Consider the following 18,929-nt stretch of genomic DNA (forward strand, 5'->3'; position numbering starts at 1 on the left):
TGCAGAAACCACCTTCTTGACCGTTGGACCTTCAATTGGTCTCATCTGCTCAATCCGACGGAGTCTGTCTTCACGTGCTGGGATAGATAACTCTCTATCTCACTGAGGGTTTGAGACTCGTTGGCTACCCTCACCTGGTTTAGCCGGCTTGTCGAAGCAGTTGCCCAGGGTGTGGCCACTGTTGCATGCAAGCAGCTACGGGGAGCCACAGGTGAGAGCTGAGTGCCAGGTGGGGACAAAAGGTGGACTAACTGCCTTGAAAAGGACGCGACATGTTCTCCCACCAGAAGTGCTACCCCTCCCTGACACCCCATACACCCCAGGAACTCCCTACAAACCAAGTGAAAGACTTTTTACAAAGCATAATTCCATTTAAGGTTTACGTGATTCATGGCTAAGGTGCCTAAGACTTTTGCACAGTACTGCAGTAATTTTATGTATTGCACTGTACTGCTGCCACAAAATAACAAGATTTCATGACATGTGAGTGATGATAAACCTGATTCTGATATGGGTCTCTATTATGGACAGAGAGCGGGAAGGGGACAGGGAGAGGGGAATCATATTTGTGAAAAGGGGAAGGGAGTGGAAAGCACCAGAGAGACATTCTGTAATGATCAATAACCAATTGTTTGGAATCAAACAACCTTGCCTGGTGTCTCAGGGCTGGGTGAGTCTGCACCTGCACCACGCCACCCCCTGCCCCTGGCACTCCTTCTCTGCCATCTGTCCCACACCCCTCCTGCGGCACTCTACCCTCACCATTCCCAACATTCTCTGTTCCTGCCATATTTACAAACTCACTCTCTGCTCTAAGTTGACAAATGCAGTACTGTGAAGAAGTCTAGCTATATATATATATACACATACTTAAGAGTTTTGCACAGTACCGTAATACATAAGTGTACAGAGAATGAAGGGGTATGGTCATTGTGGTGGCAGAAGGGATTTTAATGAGTTCAGCACAGCATTATGGGTCAAAAGACCTGTTCTTGTGCTGTAACCTTCTATGTTCATCAGATGGAAGATGTTAAAGCTTTATTCTTTGTAAGGACCCTAAGTATGGAATCATGTGGTCATGTATCAAACAGTTTCTAGTGTACAGTACAAATCTGCCTGCAATTAGCCGCTAATTGGCCATCTCAGCTGTAATTATGGAGGCCCCATGGTTGACTGGAGGAGGTAATGGGGTGAAGCATTGCAGCAGGATGTGTTTTCCTGTGTTTGTTGTGAACTTTTGTTGCTGGGGCCGAATAGAGGATGATATACGTTGTCATAGCCCATTTTATTTATTTTTAGTTTTTAACCAACCTATGAATGTGAGAGACTTGGAAACAAAGCAGAAAAGAAACATTAGTGCATATCTCTGAACAATCTAGGTGCTATCTGCACTCTGCAAGAAACCACTTTGAATTACAATGGCTGTTGTCATAGAAGCAAATACTGATCCACAAAACACCAAGGAGGTGAATGACCAGTTAGTCTGGTTTCAGCAATGGAAGGTAAACTAACTAGAACATCTTGTTGCTCAAGTGGTTCAACTGGAGCAGCAGCCACTCTCGAAATGGACGGAACAAATGATAGTTCGTGACAGCACTGGTAGGCAATGCCCCATCTTTATCAGGACACACTCCAACCACGTCAAAAAAGGAGAGAATCTATTTGTGGAAACAGAAGGTGCTGGGGGACACTGAGGAGGTGAGGCAGCACCTGTGGATGAAGAAGCAGAGTTAATGGATCAGTTCAAACACTCCTTGTCAGAACTGGGAAAGAGTGAAAAAGCTACACACTGATTTGTTTGGGACCACGAGCGTTGAAGCCATGATCAGTGCACAGCCTCAGTGCACAGGCCACGTCATACGTATGAAGGATTCCTCAGTCCCCAGGCAGCTACTATTTGTCGGTTACATGGAACAGTCTATGTTCCAAGCCTACACTGGTATTACTCCCCAACTTTTCCTGTGCTACACTGATGACTGTATTGGTGCTGCTTCCTGCACTCAAGACAAGCTCATCGACTTCTTCAACTTGGCCTCCAACTTTCACCCTGCCCTCAAATTTACCTGGTCCATTTCTGGCACATCCCTCCTCTTTCTCGATCTCTCTGTCTCCATCTCTGGAGACAACTTACCGACTGATACATTTTCTAATTCTACTGATTCTAACAGCTGCCTGGACTATACCTCTCCTCACTTTGTTATTTTAAAAATGCTGTCCCCTTCTCTGAACTCCTCCATTTCTGCCGCATCTGCTCAGGATGAGGCTCTTCATTCCAGAGTGATGGCAATGTCCCCCTTCTTCAAATAAAGGGTCTTCCCTTCCTCCACTATCAGCACTGCCCTCAAACCGCATCTCTTCCACTTGGCACACATCTGCCCTCCCCTTCCTCCTGCCACCCCACCAGGGATTGGGTTCCTCTTGTCCTCACCTACCACCCCACCGGTCTCCACATCCAGCACGTAACTCTCTGAAACTTCCTCCACCTGCAACTGGCTCCACTACCAACCACATCTTTCCCTCCCCCCCCCCCCACTTTCTACTATCAGCAGGGAACACTCCCTACGCGACTCCCTTGTCTGTTTGTCCGTCCCCTCTGATCACCCCCCTGGCACTTATCCTTGCAAACAGAATAAGTGCTACACTTGCCCCACACCTCCTCCCTCACTACCATTCAGGGTCCCAAACAGTCCTTCCAGATGAGGCAGCACTTCACCTGTGAGTCTGTTGGGGTCATATACTGTATCCGGTGCTCCCAGAGTGGCCTCTGGTATATCGGTGAGACCCGACACAGATTGGGAGACCGCTTCGCCAAGCATCTACCCTCCATCCGCCAGAAAAAGCGGGATCTCTCTCACGGTGGTGTCTGAAAAGAGGATGCTGTCTAAGTTGCATGCCATCTTGGTCAGTGTCTCCCATCCACTACATAATGTACTGGGTGGGCACAGGAGTACATTCAGCCAGAGACTCATTCCTCCGAGATGCAGCACAGAGCGTCATAGGAAGTCATTCCTGCCTGTGGCCATCAAACTTTACAACTCCTCCCTTGGAGGGTCAGACACCCTGTGCCGATAGGCTGGTCCTGGACTTATTTCATAATTTACTGGAATAATTTACATATTACTATTTAACTATTTATGGTTCTATTACTATTTATTATTTATGGTGCAACTGTAACGAAAACCAATTTCCCCCTGGATCAATAAAGTATGACTATGACTATTACTACCTCTCAGTGGCCATTCATTTTAATTCCACTTCCTATTCCCATTCTGATATGTCCATCCATGGCCTCCTCTACTGTTGTGATGAGGCCACACTCAGCCTGAAGGAGCAACACCTTATATTCTGTCTGTGTAGCCTCCAACCTGACGGCACGAACATCGGTTTCTTGAACTTCCAGTAATGCTTTCCCCTCCCCCCCGTCTTTGCCATTCCCCATTCCCATTTCCCTCTCTCACCTGATCTCCTTACTTGCCCATCACCTCCCTCTTCCATGGCTTTCTGCTCCTATCAGATTCCCCCTTCTCCAGCCCTGTATCTCTTTCACCTATAAACTTCTGAGCTTTCTGCTTCCCCCCCCCCTCCCGATTTCACCTACCACCTTGTGTTTTGCCTCCCTTCCCCCATCTTCTAACTCTAACCCTTCATCTTTTGTTCTCCGGTGCTGATGAAGGGTCTCAGCCTGAAATGTCGACTGTACTCTTTTCCACAGATTTGCCTGGCCTGCTGCGTTCCTCCAGCATTCTGTGTGTGCGTCCATATTGGGAGCTTTCGTTGGGCAAGAGGAATCGAGGCAGGCTCCATAAGAGGTTCAAAAACTGCATGAAAGCTAACATTACACCTGCTGGGCTGGAACAGAGAGCACTGTAGGTTTCCACAAATAAAACCGCAGTGAAGTTTTATCTTTGAGAAAAAACCATAGCATTTCATTTATTGGGCACTGAAAACTGAACACAAGGTGTGCTGAAAGCCCTTTACATAATTACATCATTGAGTCAGACCAGCCTCTTAAATAAAACCCCAACTCAATGTTGGTGGTTGTGAATTCTGTACATTTCCAACAATGACATTATCCTACACTGCAAGACCCGAGTGGCTGGCGAGCCTTGGTTAGAACTGCTCACAACAACCTGGAGGAGCGATGCCGAGCGGTACTGACCACTACCCGACAAGGAAGGAAAGCAATAATAGTGGCTCCACTTCCAGATCCGGCAGAGTTTTCCTGTCCTTGTTGTGTCCATCTGTGTTGCTCAGCAGCCACCTACAAACACACAACAGAACTACACAGATCTAACTGTTGTCGTCAGATACGACAGACAACCCGTCAATCAATTTGTTTCCCATTTCTGGCGAAGAGTCATGGAGGCACACAGGATGGAAGCAGGTGCTTTGACCCTCGATCCTCAAGTGCCCATTCACACTAATCCCATTTTTGTCAGCTCCCTCCAGGTTCCACCACTTGCCTGCACACAAGAGGACATCAACCAATTCAGCTACCAATCCACAAAAGGGAGGGAGGAGAAGATGGCGACGTGACGCAGCGCACGCGGCCTCTCTGGTGAAATAATATCGTATTTGTTAAATAGGGGGCCGTGCACAATCCTGATTTAATGGAGACGGACGTGAGAAGCCCGGAGGAACATCTGGAGAAACTGCTGAAATGCCCGGTTTGCTGCCGCTGCTACTGTGTGATCCGGAATCTCCGGAGGGGAAGGCCCCAAATCCTCGGCTTTGCCTGTTGCTGACGGCTGGGGCTGGGGTCGAAGCACTCGGCAGAGATGGTGCTCGGTGCTCGGTGTCGGAGGGCTGGTCGGAGGTTCGAAGTTTTCGGATGGACTGAGAGTCAGACTGTGGTCGGGTGCTTCCAGGATGCTGCATTGGCAAGTTTGCAGCACTGGAAGCTCATAGCAGGGAGAGTTTTCTTCCTTCTACCATCTGCATGAGATGTTGGGACTTTCGAGAGACTTTGAGACTTTTTTTTACCATGCCCATGGTCTGTTCTATCAAATTACGGCATTGCTTGCACTGTTGTAACTATATATTATAATTATGTGGTTTTTGTCAGCTTTTCAATCTTGGTCTGTCTTGTGTTTCTGTGATATCACACTGGAGAAATATGGTATCATTTCTTAATGCATGCATTACTAAATGACAATAAAAGGGGACTGCGTGTCCTCATAATCTAAATCTAAATCTTTGGGAAGTGAGAAAAATACTGGAGCACCCATGAAAAACCCATATGGTCATAGGTGAGCATGCAGACTCCACACAGACAGGTCCAGAGGTATTGTCAATGACATTGTGAGATGTCTTTACCTGAAATATCAACTCTTTCTCTTTCCACGGATGCTGCCTGAGTGCCTTCAGCATTTTCTACTTTTATTTCAGATTTTCAATATCTGAATGGGTTTCTTTTTTGATCAGAATCAGAATCAGGTTTATTATCACTGGCATGTGACGTGAAGTTTGTTAACTTAGCAGCAGCAGTTCAATGCAATACATAACCTAGCAGAGACAGAAAAAAAAGTGATAATAAATAAGATAAAACATGATAATAAATAAACAAGTAAATTACGTATATTGAATAGATTATTTTAAAATGTGCAAAAACAGAAATACTGTATATTAAAAAAAGTGACGTAGTGTCCAAAGCTTCAAAGTCCATTTAGGAATCGGATGGCAGAAGGGAAGAAATTGTTCCTGAATCACTGAGTGTGTGCCTCCAGGCTTCTGTATCTCCTACCTGACGGTAACAGTGAGAAAAGGGCACGCCCTGGGTGCTGGAGGTCCTTAATAATGGATGCTGCCTTTCTGAAACACCGCTCCCTGAAGATGTCCTGGGTACTTTGTAGGCTAGTACCCAAGATGGAGCTGACTAAATTTACAACCTTCTGCAGCTTCTTTCGGTCCTGTGCAGTAGCCCCTCCATACCAGACAGTGATGCAGCCTGTCAGAATGCTCTCCACGGTACAATTATAGAAGTTTTTGAGTGTATTTGTTGACATGCCAAATCACTTCAAACTCCTAATATAGACTTCTTTATGACTACATCAATGTGTTGTGACCAGGTTAGATCCTCAGAGATCTTGACACCCAGGAACTTGAAGCTGCTCACTCTCTCCACTTCTGATCCCTCTATGAGGATTGGTATATGTTCCTTCGTCTAACCCTTCCTGAAGTCCACAATCAGCTCTTTCATCTTACTGACGCTGAGTGCCAGGTTGTTGCTGCGGCACCATTCCACTAGTTAGCAAATCTCACTCCTGTATACCCTCTCATCACCACCTGAGATTCTACCAATAATGGCTGTATCGTTGGCAAATTTGTGCCAGTGGTCTTCTGGTTAGGAAGTCGAGGAACAAATTGTAGAGGGAGGTACAGGGGCCCAGGTTCTGCAACTTCTCAGTCAAGATTGTGGGAATGATGGTATTAAATGCTGAGCTCTAGTCAATGAACAGCATCCTGACATAGGTGTTTGTGTTGTCTAGGTGGTCTAAAGCCCTGTGAAAAGCCATTGAGATTGTGTCTGCCATTGACCTATTGTGACAATAGACAAATTGCAATGGGTCCAGGTCCTCGCTGAGGCAGGAGTTCAGTTTAGTCATAACCAACCTCTCAAAGTATTTCATCACTGTCGATGTGAGTGCTACCAGGAGCTAGTCATTAAGGCAGCCCACATTATTCTTCTTTGGCACTGGTATAATTGTTGTCTTTTAGAAGCAAGTGGGAACTTCTGCCTGTAGCAGTGAGAGGTTGAAAATGTCATTGAATACTCCCGCTAGTTGGTTGGCACAGGTTTTCAGAGCCTTACCAGGTACTTCAACAGGACCTTCTGCCTTGCGAGGGTTCGCTCTCTTCAAAGATAGTCTAACATTGGCCTCTGAGACAGAGATCACAGGGTCTTCAGGTGCAGCAGGGATCTTCACAGATGTTGTAGTGGACAACATCTAATTACTGTATGAGTTAGGAGATCTCCATCCTCAACCATTGGTGCCAGTCTAGCAGGTCATGGACTCATACATGGACACAGGTCCCTCAGTCTAACTGGTCCGTGTCAACCAGGGTGGCCACCTAAGTGGGTCCCATTTGCTCGCGTCTGGCCAATATCACTCTAAACCTTTCCTGTCCATGTGCTGTTTCATATGACCTTGGAGATCATGGTCTTTCCATGACCATGACTGTTCTTGGCAAATGTTTCTGCAGAACAGTGGCGAACCCAGCCATTATCAATACTCTGTCTGGTGTCAGTGGTCGCATAACCAGGACTAGCGGTACACACCAGCTGCTCATACCACCAATGGGTGCACGTGACCCTGATCGGGGGGGCTAATCAGGCACTACACTTTGCCCAAGGGTGACCTGCAGGCTGGTGGAGGGAAGAAGTGCCTTACGTCTCCTATCTCTACCCCGTCACCAATCTATCCACGTACTTGCCCAACCACTTCCCTTGACACCTCATTGCATACAGTCCTGTGTGAAAGCATTGGCTCCTTTTAAATCTCTCTCCTTGCACCCTAAACCTGTGCCCTTTGGATCATGGTTCCCAAGCTCTGGAGAAAAGACTGTGTGAGTTCACTCTATTTATGTCCCTCATGATTTTATCTTCCTTTATAATATCACCCATCAGCCTCTGATGCTCCATTGAACAAAGTCTCCCTCTAGAACTTGGTTCCTAACTGGTTACATCACAGTCTGGTGTGGAGGGGCCACGGTGCAAACTCAGCCGGCTCCATCATGGGCACCAGCCTCCCCAGCATCAAGGACATCTTCAGAAGGTGATGCACCAAAAAGACAGCACCTCTCATCAAGGACCCCCATCACTCAGGACACTGAATGACTTTTTTACTTACATCCTTCACACACATGAAGAGCAAAAATCTTTACGTTACGTCTCCATCTATAAGTGCAATTTATAGTCATTTGTAATAAATAGTATGGGCAGTCAATATAGCAGAGAAATATAATTATGTCAGCATGAATTAATCAGTCTGATGGCCTGGTGGAAGAAGCTGTCCCGGAGCCTATTGATTCTGGCTTTTATGATGGTAGCAGTTGAAGCAGTTTGTGATTGGGGTGACTCGGGTCCCTAGCGATCCTTTGGGCCCTTTTTATGCACCTGTCTCCGTAGATGTCCTGACTAGTGGGAAGTTCACATCTACAGATGTGCTGGGCTGTCCACACCACTCTCTGCAGAGTCCTGCCATTGAGGGAAGTACAGTTCCCATACCAGGCAGTGATGCAGCCAATCAGGATGCTCTCAATTATGCCCCTATAGAAAGTTCTTAGGATTTGGTGACCCATGCCAAACTTCTTCAACTGTCTGAGGAGAAAGAGGCGCTGTTCTGCTCTTTTCACAACACAGCTGGTATGCACAGACCAAGTGAGATCCTCGGTGATGTTTATGCCGAGGAACTTAAAGTTGTTCACCCTCTCAACCCAGATCCATTGATGTCTGTTGGGGTTAGCCTGTCTCCATTCCTCCTGTGGTCCACAACCAGCTCCTTTGTTTTTGCGACATTGAGGGAGAGGCTGTTTTCATGACTCGGTGTCAGGGTGATGACCTCTTCTCTGTAGTTAAGTCAAAGTCTGTCCTGAGCCTCGTCACCCATCAGGTCTGTGCTTATGCCAGTTTCTTTGAACTTTGATTGTCAGTGAGGAGGAGATGTTATTTCTGTTCCACAGACCGCAGTCTCTCGATGAGGAAGTCAAGGATCCAGTTGCAGAGGGAGGTACAGAGGCCCAGCTTTTGAAGCTGGTTGTTTAGTACTGAAGGTATGGTTGTGTTAAGTGCTGAGCCGAAGTCAATAAACAGCAGCCTGACGTAGGTGATCCAAGAACGAGTGGAAAGCCAGTGAGATTGCATCTGTTGTAGTGATAGGCAAATTGCAGTGGGTCCAGGCCCTAACACCTCTCAAAGCACTTTATCACATTAGATGTGAGTGCAGCTGGCCGACAGTCGGACATCAGTGAGGTGTTAGGGATCATTATAAACAGAATTTTACACCGTCTCAGTCTGTAACCTCATGGCTGACATATGACTCACCCTCCTGTTAATATTACGTCAGGTGTTCAGCTCTGGCTCTGTGAGTGGAGAAGGACTTTCAGGTGCTCCAAGTCAAGGAGGTAAAGCTACAACAAGGGAATTCATGTTGAACATGCAGTGGGGGTGCAGTTGTTCCTGGAACTGCCTCCCGTAGTTAGTAGCTTGTTCATCATCACTCATAACTCCATTCAGAAAATCAAAAGACCTGCAGATGATGGAAATCCGAAATAAAATCTGAAAATGATGGAAACCCACAGTCAGCATCTCTTGAAAGGGAAACAAAGTGAATGTTTCAGGTGCAAGGTGGCATGCTGGCATCGCTGGTAGAGTTGCCATTTCACAGATCTGGCATGTGTAAGTTAGGGTGGGCTGTATGGCCTAAAAGATAAGGTGTCTGACTGGAGGATTTGATACGACACCGTCCAATAACTGCAGGTTCAATTCCTGACACTGTCGTTTAGTAGCACGACAGCACAGTGGTTAGATTAATGCTATTACAGTGCCAGTAAACCAGGTTCAATTCTCACCGCAGTTTGTGTATTCTCCCCTGTGCCCATATGAGTTTCCTCCGCGTTTCCTAATTTCCTCCCATATTCCAAGGGTATATGAGCTAGTGGGTTAATTGGTCACAGTGGTGTAATTGGGTGGCATGGGCTTGTTGGGCTGGAAGGGCCTGTTAGAGACATAGAAACCCTACAGCACAATACAGGCCCTTCGGCCCACAAAGCTGTTACTGTTCTGTATCTCTAAATAAAATAAAATTGTGTGACGTTTCAACCCACATTGAGCGGGACTGTTTAAAACTCTGCGGACAGTTTGCAATAGAGGTCAATGATTTAGCAGCCACTGGGGAAGACTCCAAGAGTGCTGGGGTTCAGTATGCACATCAGGCACAACCGAAGCATTTGCCACTACACTTGGGCACAAGGGCTAAGCGGCTCTCCCACCTCTGCTTCCCACCGGAGCACCACTATCTCAAAAGCTGGTCTTCAGCCACTCCAGGGTGATGAGGAACGGCTGGGAACTCTGGATGCAGCAAAGGCGGCCGCCCAGCCTCAGAGACTCAAGGTGCTGCAGACACAGATGTCCAGCTGTGGCATCCAGTGCGCCTTCAGCAACAAGTCATCTGCTGGAGGAGTTGGATGGGTCAGGCGCTGCCTGTGAGGGCGTCTCCAGCAACCAGTGGCAGGTCATGTAGAGCACTGGCATGTGGCTGGCCACGGGCAATGCTGCCCAGGTAGAGCACTGGCATGCGGCTGGCCATGGGAAACACTGCCCAGGCACAAATCCAATCTGATCTTTACCATCTGTATAGACACAGTGGAAAACGTGTTTGTAGCAGACTGTAGGTACAGAAAACAAATTATTATGTAAGTTATATATCAGTCAAGAGAGAAAAAAACTCCAAAACAAGGCGTTAATCGACAATTCGCGACAAGCCCATGTATTACAAGGTGTGATGCTTGTAAAGGCGCCCTACCGCTGAGGTTGGATTAGTTTTGTAAAGGTGGGTACTTGTAGGAAAGTCGTTGTGCCTCAGCCGGGTAGGGCGGGGCTTCAGGTTTCTGTATTTCCCGCAGTGGCATGAGGGCATGACCCCGACGGTGGGGATCCACGGTGATCAATGAGGCAGGGTCTCCTGTAGATGCTGAAATTGGTGGCAAGGGTTGTGCCCGTGATGGACCCGGCTGTTTCCACTGTTCTCCATCAGCCCTCTTGAGTTGAAATCGTAGTTCCAGGCCGTCACGGCAGCTCACCTTCCAGGGCAGTTGGGGACGGTTATTAAATACTGAGTGTGCCAACAAAACACAGATCGCGAAAAATGAACTTAAAGAAATGAAACCGTTCCTGCTAAATCTGTTCTCAACGTCCACCATGCGGTGGCTCCCTCTCCGCCAGCTATGGTCCACGCTCCTTGGGAATTAATGGGCATTCACGCACCCTGCGCTGGGTCTCCTCCTCTTTAGATGGCGCTTCTATTGGGAGGTTGCATTCCCGAGTTTACGACAAGCTCTTCCCGGCAATCCTATGGAGTTCTTTGGTCGAGGGAAGAGAGGAAAAAAAGTTTCCGAAAAATCTGACGTCAGGGTGTAATAGTAGTGCTACTTTAAGATGTGGGAGTGAACACAACTCCCTTTATCCAATTCCAAGGGATTGCCAACTAATGGAGGGCCTGTTGAGAGAGTAGAGCGCGATCCCAGAGGGGTAAGGCACGAAATGTTGACCCTCCAAACAAGCTCCCCCCCCAAAACACTGGGAGCCCCAGCGCGCACACACACACACAACATTCACAAAAGCGACACACTGCGGGCGAACGCAACTAACTTGGTGGTGGCGTTCGGATCTGAGAGGTTGACCAACTTTTCTCCCGAGACGAAGTAGCTTGGCTCCTCCTCTACAGCAGTTCTGGAGCGAGATTGATTTCATACCAAATCTCATTCTTGAAATTCCACTTCGCTGTCAACCTCGGGAAATATAAAAATAATCCATCTCGAGCGAACAAGTTTCAATTTTTGCAGCTTTTAAACAAAAAATATATATATTCAAATATCGCAGGCTCCTTTCAGCCATAACTCGCCGTCTCGGGATTTTTCCCCCTCCTTGTTTATATAGTCCGGGGACTTTTGAGTTGGTGAGTCTTTTGTCAATTTCACTTGGGTCAATTTCACCGCGGAATCCGCGCCACTCAAATCGGCGCAGGGAGGGAGAGCAAGAGGTCTGAACAAATCTTTGTCATATTTTACATTTTTTAAAGACGAACTTCCGCAGGAAAAAGAGAGGGGGAAAAGAAAATGATTCATGTGCAGAAGTATTTTATGCTTGCTTGTTTTATTTTACTTTCTCTGCTTGTAGTTGGGTTTAATTTCTGACTAGTTACCATGTTTTTTTTCTCTCTCTCCTCCCTCTCACACACGCAGCTGTGGAAAGTTTTTCAAAGTTTACTCGGGCTCCAGAAACTTTTTGTTGTTGTTGTTTCCAAGTCAAAGATTGTTTCCTACGGCCGGGGAAAGAACACCTCTATCGGCTTGGAGGTCAGTTGGATAAATATCGGAGATCGGAAGTTTGCCCACCCGCTTTTTTTTGGAGATTTTACCAGGGTAAGTGTTTTTATTTCCTTTGCCCGTGCTGGTTTATTTTAACCCTGTACCAGCTAAATTGTGTTCCTTGAAAGGATATGATAGCTTCCGTCTGCCCTGAACGATTCATCGCGCTCGTATCAGTGCGTGGACAGCTTGGTTTTCGTATCGTTCATGGATGCGAAACTAAATCCAAATGTCATTTGGTACAATTGGGAACAAGGGTGCGGACGAGGGGAGGGAGGGGGGAGATGAGAGGATGGCTGTTTAATGCTAAGTGTGGTCTCCCCCATCCCGTGACACTGGGAACGGCTCGGAAGAAAACAAAAAAATCTCCAATTTCCTAATTTTTAATTAGCTGGTGAACTTCTTCTCTGAGCCGATCCCGTATTCTTGTCCAACACTCTGACCTGTTGTTCTTGCGGTGAGCGATCTCGCTGGTCGTGCTGTTACTGTATTTGGGATTTTTTCTCTCTCTTTGCTATTCTTGTTATTTTCTTAATCTGGTGGCCCCTTTCCCGCCGCCCCTGGCTGTTTAGTATGCGGGCCTGCGTTTGATACACGTATTTAAATCTTAAATGGAACAAGATATGGCATTTATGTAACAGGTCGCCATAATGTGATAGAAAAACTATCGTTTTAGCTCCTCTGCCCACGCATAATTGCCGTGCGGTTACAGAACGGATTCCGGTGATGGGAATGACTTCACCTATGCAGTTTGTGAGGCGTGATATTAGTTTCGGTGTGCGTGTACGTTTCTGGAGCTGTACCGATTTAATCGATAATCCATGCCTGTTGGTGAAAGTTGGGCTGAGGCCGCTACTGTTGCAGGAATGGGCCAAGCAACACATCATGCCTTTTGCATCGAGGACTGAGAGACACTGGCTGCCGAAACTCGCCAGATACAGTCCACAATCTACAAGTCAGTTTGCCCTCTATCCCACTGGCACCCACTAGCTGTATAAAATCCACAGCCGGCCAGGGTTGGAATCTCCCTCCTGTGTCTGGGATGGTCACGGGAATGACTGCCCATCTGTACAACCATCCCGGGAAGCTTCCCATCTGTGCTACCATCCTGACAATAACCCAGGGGTGAACAGCTGATGTTTCCACACCATTGTCAGCCACTGCTATCAAGTTCCCTTTAATTTAGTGCCTTTGATATTTTTTAATAAATTGGGAAACCTTTCAGCCCATAGTAGAAATGTCAAATATTAGGGGTGTTTATTTATGGGGGTGGGGTGGGGGGGGGGAGTGTTGAAATGAGATGTGCTGGGTGTTTTTTGACATAGTGTGTGATTGGTACCTGGGATGGGCTGACGGGGGAGGGGGTGCTGGCAGGAAAGAGGGTAGAAATCCAAATCTTTCCTACCCATCTACCCTCACCAAAATGGCTGAAGCTACCAAAGATTAGTTCACGGTATGTACTTACACTGCAGATGTAGGAAATCTGAAATAAGACCATAAAATATAGAAGCAGAATTAGGCCATTTGGCCCATCGAGTCTTCTCCCCCATTCATCATGGCTGATTCATTTCCCCCTCAGCCCTGATCTCCTGCCTTCTCCTCATGACCTTTCATGGTCTGACTAAACAAGAACCTATCACCTGTGCCCAATACAAACAGAAATTACTAGAAATACTCAATAGGTCAGGCAGCGTCTATGAAGATGGAAGCAGTTAATTCTTCAGGTCTGAAACAGACGTGAAATGTTAGTTATTCCTCTTTTCATAGGTGTTGCCTGAATTGCTGAGTGTGTCTAGCATTTCCTGTTTCTGTTTTCAAGACTGACTTGGCCTGGGGTTTGTGGGGACGGGGCGCAGTGGCTAAGTGGTGTTGTGATTTTAATTAACTTGACAGGCTGCCCACTCGCCCTCACCTCCTCCCCCTCAGTGACAAGGTTGAGATCAGGGAAGTTTGGAAATAGCAATTGGACAATCTGCAACTCAGGAATGGTGGAGGGAAAAATACAGTTTGTTTAAAGAAGAGGGGACGGTGGAAGATAATGAAATCTAGTTTTGGGTTGGAGAGGGAGACACTCTGCTGGGTTGTGACATGAGCTGTAAGGAGATGAGAGGGGAAACTGTAAAATTACACACTTCGAAGTTTGCAGTAACAGAAAATGAAAGCTCACTGGTGAGCTGGAAATATTGAAATGGATAGAGAGTCAGACAGACAGAGCTTGGAAGCCCTGTTTTGTTTTGAACATTGGTGGTTGAAAAATGATTGTGACTTTAATGTCTGAGTTAACTTGCTGGAAGTTAATCATTATTTATGAGATTTTCTGGCAAGGAATGAAAGGGCAATAATGTTTCTGTAAAGAGAACATTTTTCAGTGTGCAAGTTTGAGGAGAATTCACTCTCTGGTACTGGTTTGTTTCTGAAATATATCGAACAAAAGAAAATGCGGTAATAGATTTTTAAGTGTATTGGAGCTTGGCCATAATTTTAAACGGTTAAACAGCTGGGTATAGTTTGACCATCACCTATAACAATTATTCTGTTAATCTTCAGAATCTGGCTAGAAAGGAGAGCACTGTTAATCTATTTGACTGAAGTGGCCAGCACTGGGCTGCTGCATTGGCATTATCACTGGGAAGGTGTGATATCTCATTCTTCCTGAGTGGATATCATGAGCCAACATCAAGAAGTCATTGACTGATCTACAGGATAATGCACCAAAGAGGCTGTTTGGCTTGTTGTGACTATGCTGACTCACTAAAGGACCTGTCCAGTTAGTCCCTTAGACATTGACAAAAGTCCTACTTTGCTTATTTGTTTGCTTTGAGTTTTGCTACCGAGCCTGGCTTGTCCACCCTTTAAGGCTGCATGTTCCAGATTTAATAAGTGTGGGTGTTTTAAAAAAACACTTTCCCTTTTCTTCCATTTGGTTCTTTATCAATGTGGTATCTGCTGGTCTCCTTGCCCTGAGTGATAAGACCATGAAAGATAACGTGAATGATTAGGTACTAATAGCTTGACATTACCTCATTTATTGTGCCAGTGTACCACATGAGGGGGCCACCAGATTGGCAGCAGTCATAATGAGGTTCAGGAGTGCAATAGAACAGTACTGAAAACATTGACTGTGAATTTAAAAATGAGATTGCATGGTTTATTCTTGGAATAATTTTTGATTCATAAAGTTTGATATTTTAAGAAATTGTGGGAGAGGTCAGTAGATAAGCAAGTGTGAGGTGTTGCACTTTGGCAGGACCAACCAGGGGATTGGGTCTTGCACAGTGGGAGCAGTGGGGTACAGAGATGTGTGCTAGAACAGAGGGATCAGGTCCATAGGTCCTTGAAAGTGGTGTCACAGGTAGACAGGGTTGTAAAGAAAGCTTTTGGCATGTTGGCTTTCATAAATCATTGTACTGAGTACAGGAGTTGGGATGTTATGTTGATGGCGAGGCCTAATTTGGAGTATTGTGTGCAGTTCTGGTCACCTACCGACAGGAGAGATATAGACAAGATTGAAAGCGTGCGGAGAAAATTTACAAGGGTGTTGCCGGGACTGGAAGAATTAAGTTATAGGGAAAGATTGAATAGATTATGACTTTATTCCGTAGAGTGTAGAAGATTAAAGAGAGATTTGATGGAGGTAGACAAAACAACAAGGGGTATAGATTGACCGACCTGTGTATAACTTTCCCCACTGAGACTGGGTGTGACTAGAACTCGAGGTTGTGGGTTGAGGGCGAAAGTCAAAATGGTGAAGGGGAGCATGAAGGGGTTCTTCTTCACTCGGAGGAGAGTGGTGAGCCTGTGGAATGAGCTGCCAGTGCAAGTGATGGGTGTGGGGTCGATTTCAACATTTAGGAGAAGTTTGGATAGGTACGTGGATGGGTGAGTACAGAGGGTTATGGTTCGGGACCAGGTCACTGGGACTAGGCAGATTAATGGTTCAGCATGGACTGGATGGGCCAAAGGGCCTGTTTCTGAGCTGTAATGTTCAATAACTCTATTGGAGATTAAGGTTCTGTCTGTTGTTGCGTTACTTTTGCTCGAAGATGCTAAGGACATTTGGGGCTTTCCTAATGCCACCACATATTGAAGATCAGCCAGCTCAGTGCAGTGTGAGCCGACCTTGGGACTTCCCTTATCCGCGGCTCAGTTGTACACGGTCAATCACTTAGCAATGAGTCACTGACAGTACTCTTCCAGGCTTGTAACAGATGCACACCACATAGACCAGTATCCCAAAAAAAAACTTTATTGACTGCAGCAGATAACTTCCTAATCTTGTTCAGGTTCTCAGTGTCTTGGTCCGGTACCACTGCCCTTGACCTATCGGAAAGCCAGCTGCTGATGTGTGAGCTCATTTTCTGTCACCCTGGGGCTCATGGATGACCACCCGCTCGGCCTGTTTCCTACGGGAAAGGCAAGGTTGAGGAGTGAGCTGAGAGGAGCGTTTAAGGTTTGAGTTTTGGAAGAACAGATGTGGGGGAGGAAAGCTGGAGGCTGTTAGCATTAGATAGCAACCAAGACAGCAGGCGGAACATTTATAAATGACCTTAAAGTGGTGAGAAGATGGAAGTTGGCAGCACAAGTGTTGGTTGCACTGTGTGGTATACATGAATTAAGGGAAAGCAAGATGAGGGGTCACGTGGGTAGTGCACAAGAACAACACCTTTTCCAGTATATGCAGAATGGCCTGTCTGTGTGCTGTAAGGAATTCTATGCCATTAGATGTCACTCTCCCATTCTGTGGAACAGGCAAATGAAGAGCAGGACTAGGCCATTCAGCCCCTTGGTCCTGTTCTGCCACTTAATAAGACCGTGGATGATCTAACTCTATATTCCTGTCTGTCCCTGGTAATTTTCCATCCCCTCACTTATTAAGAATTTATTGTTTATTGAGATACAGTGCTGAACAGGCCTTTCCAGGCTTCAAGCAATGCCTCCAAGCAACCCTAGTTCAATCCCGGCCTAATCACAGGGCAAGTTACAATGACTGTTTAACTTGCCAAGCAGTACATCTTTGGGCTGTGGGCAGAAATCGAAGGAAACCCACAGGGAGGACGTACAAACTCCTTACACACAGTGGTGGGAATTGAACCTGGATCTCTAGCACTGTAAAGCATTTTGCTAACCACTACGCAACCGTGCCATAATAGAAGAAAGCACAATAGAGTATCCTCAGCTCAGGATCAGAGTGAAAAATATCATCGTCTGTATAGATTTTATACATACATCTATATATTAATGTTAAACTCACAGATGTCTGCGTGATTATGCTGGTCTACGTTTACTTATCAACCAGCCAGTGGTGTAGTGGCATCTGTGTTGGACTTTTGACGCAAGTGGTCACAGGTTCGAATTTGGCCAGTCCTTGCACGCTTTCCATCCATACTGGGCTGAGCATCGAGCTGGCAACTCGGCCTCGTAAAAAACCAGACAAATGCTAAAGAAACGGCGAGGTTGCTGCCCAGTGTGTCGCAGGGCGCGCAACACTCCTTATGCCCTGAGTGTCCTGTCCAAACAATGGACAATAAGCACATTCAGATTAGTTTTATTGTCCTTTACATCAAGGTGTAATAAAATTCCTTGCTCTCAAGAAGCTCACAGAGTAAATGGTATACGTGGTAGTAATGGATATAGTGAGGAGGGTGGCAACAATGGAATGGTACAGGGTATCACCATGCCAACTTGGGCAGTGCCAAGCCAGGTGCTGAAATGGCAATAATGGAATGGTGCAGGGTATCACTGTGCCAACTCGGGCAGTGCAGAACCAGGTGCTGAAATGGCAATAATGGAATGGTGCAGGGTATCACCATGCCAACTTGGGCAGTGCCAAGCCAGGTGCTGAAATGGCAATAATGGAATGGTGCGGGGTATCACCATGCCAACTTGGGCAGTGCCAAACCAGGTGCTGAAATGGCAATAATGGAATGGTGCAGGGTATCACCGTGCCAAGCCAGATGCTGAAATGACAACGACAGAAGAGGTAGAATTCAGGGACTGGGAGCACGGCAGCGGTCAGTTGCTTCTGCAGTGGCCTCACTCTGGTATGTGTAAGTAATGGCTGGTCCCCAGGCCAGCTACTGACAAGTGCCCCTATCACCAGAACTTAGCGAGCAGCTGATGCCCACAGGTAAAGGGAAGGGAGCAATGGACAAACTCGCTACCTGCTGGGAATTAATTATTGTTTATTGGATTTACTGTGGGAATTCTGGCTGGGAAAGAGAAGGATCTTGTACCTTTAATTTTTGACTAAAGTTCCCCCAAATCTGAAAGCATGCATTGGTTTGCCTTAGAAAATAAATATCTCAGCAGGTTGGAAAGCTTGTTTTATTTTGATAGAACTGAGAATGGAATATTTTCTACGGGCTGTGATCCTGCAAGTAGACCAATAGGGCAGAGCAAAAGTCTTGCAAGCCAGATTTCTCTCGGCAAACTCAAATTCCCCCCATGCCTTGTCTCTCCTGGAGCTGAAGTATAGTTTTACATTGTCATTGTGTTTAATCTGAGAAACTGAGTGAAGAGTGCCTCCATCCACTGGTGCCCTGAGCATACTGCACTAAGAGTGTGTGTGTGTGTGTGTGTGTCAATCTTACCTTTGCCTCAGACAAAATGCTGAAGGGACTTGGCAGATTAGAGATCCTTCAGCGTTTTGAGTGCGGTGCTCTGGATTTGCATCAACTGCAGAATCCCCTGTATTTACTTTTGCCCCATCTCTGTGTTGTGAGCTGGCCACCTCTGAGTGACAATGGGGGCCAAATGATGACCTGTGGAATGTCTGCATTGCCAGCATTTACTGCCTGTCCCTGGTTGTCCTTGTGAAGGAGTAGATTGACTTCATCCTCGAA

The sequence above is a fragment of the Mobula birostris genome, chromosome 3 (genome assembly GCF_030028105.1).
Source record: "Mobula birostris isolate sMobBir1 chromosome 3, sMobBir1.hap1, whole genome shotgun sequence".
Lineage (NCBI taxonomy): Eukaryota > Metazoa > Chordata > Chondrichthyes > Myliobatiformes > Myliobatidae > Mobula > Mobula birostris.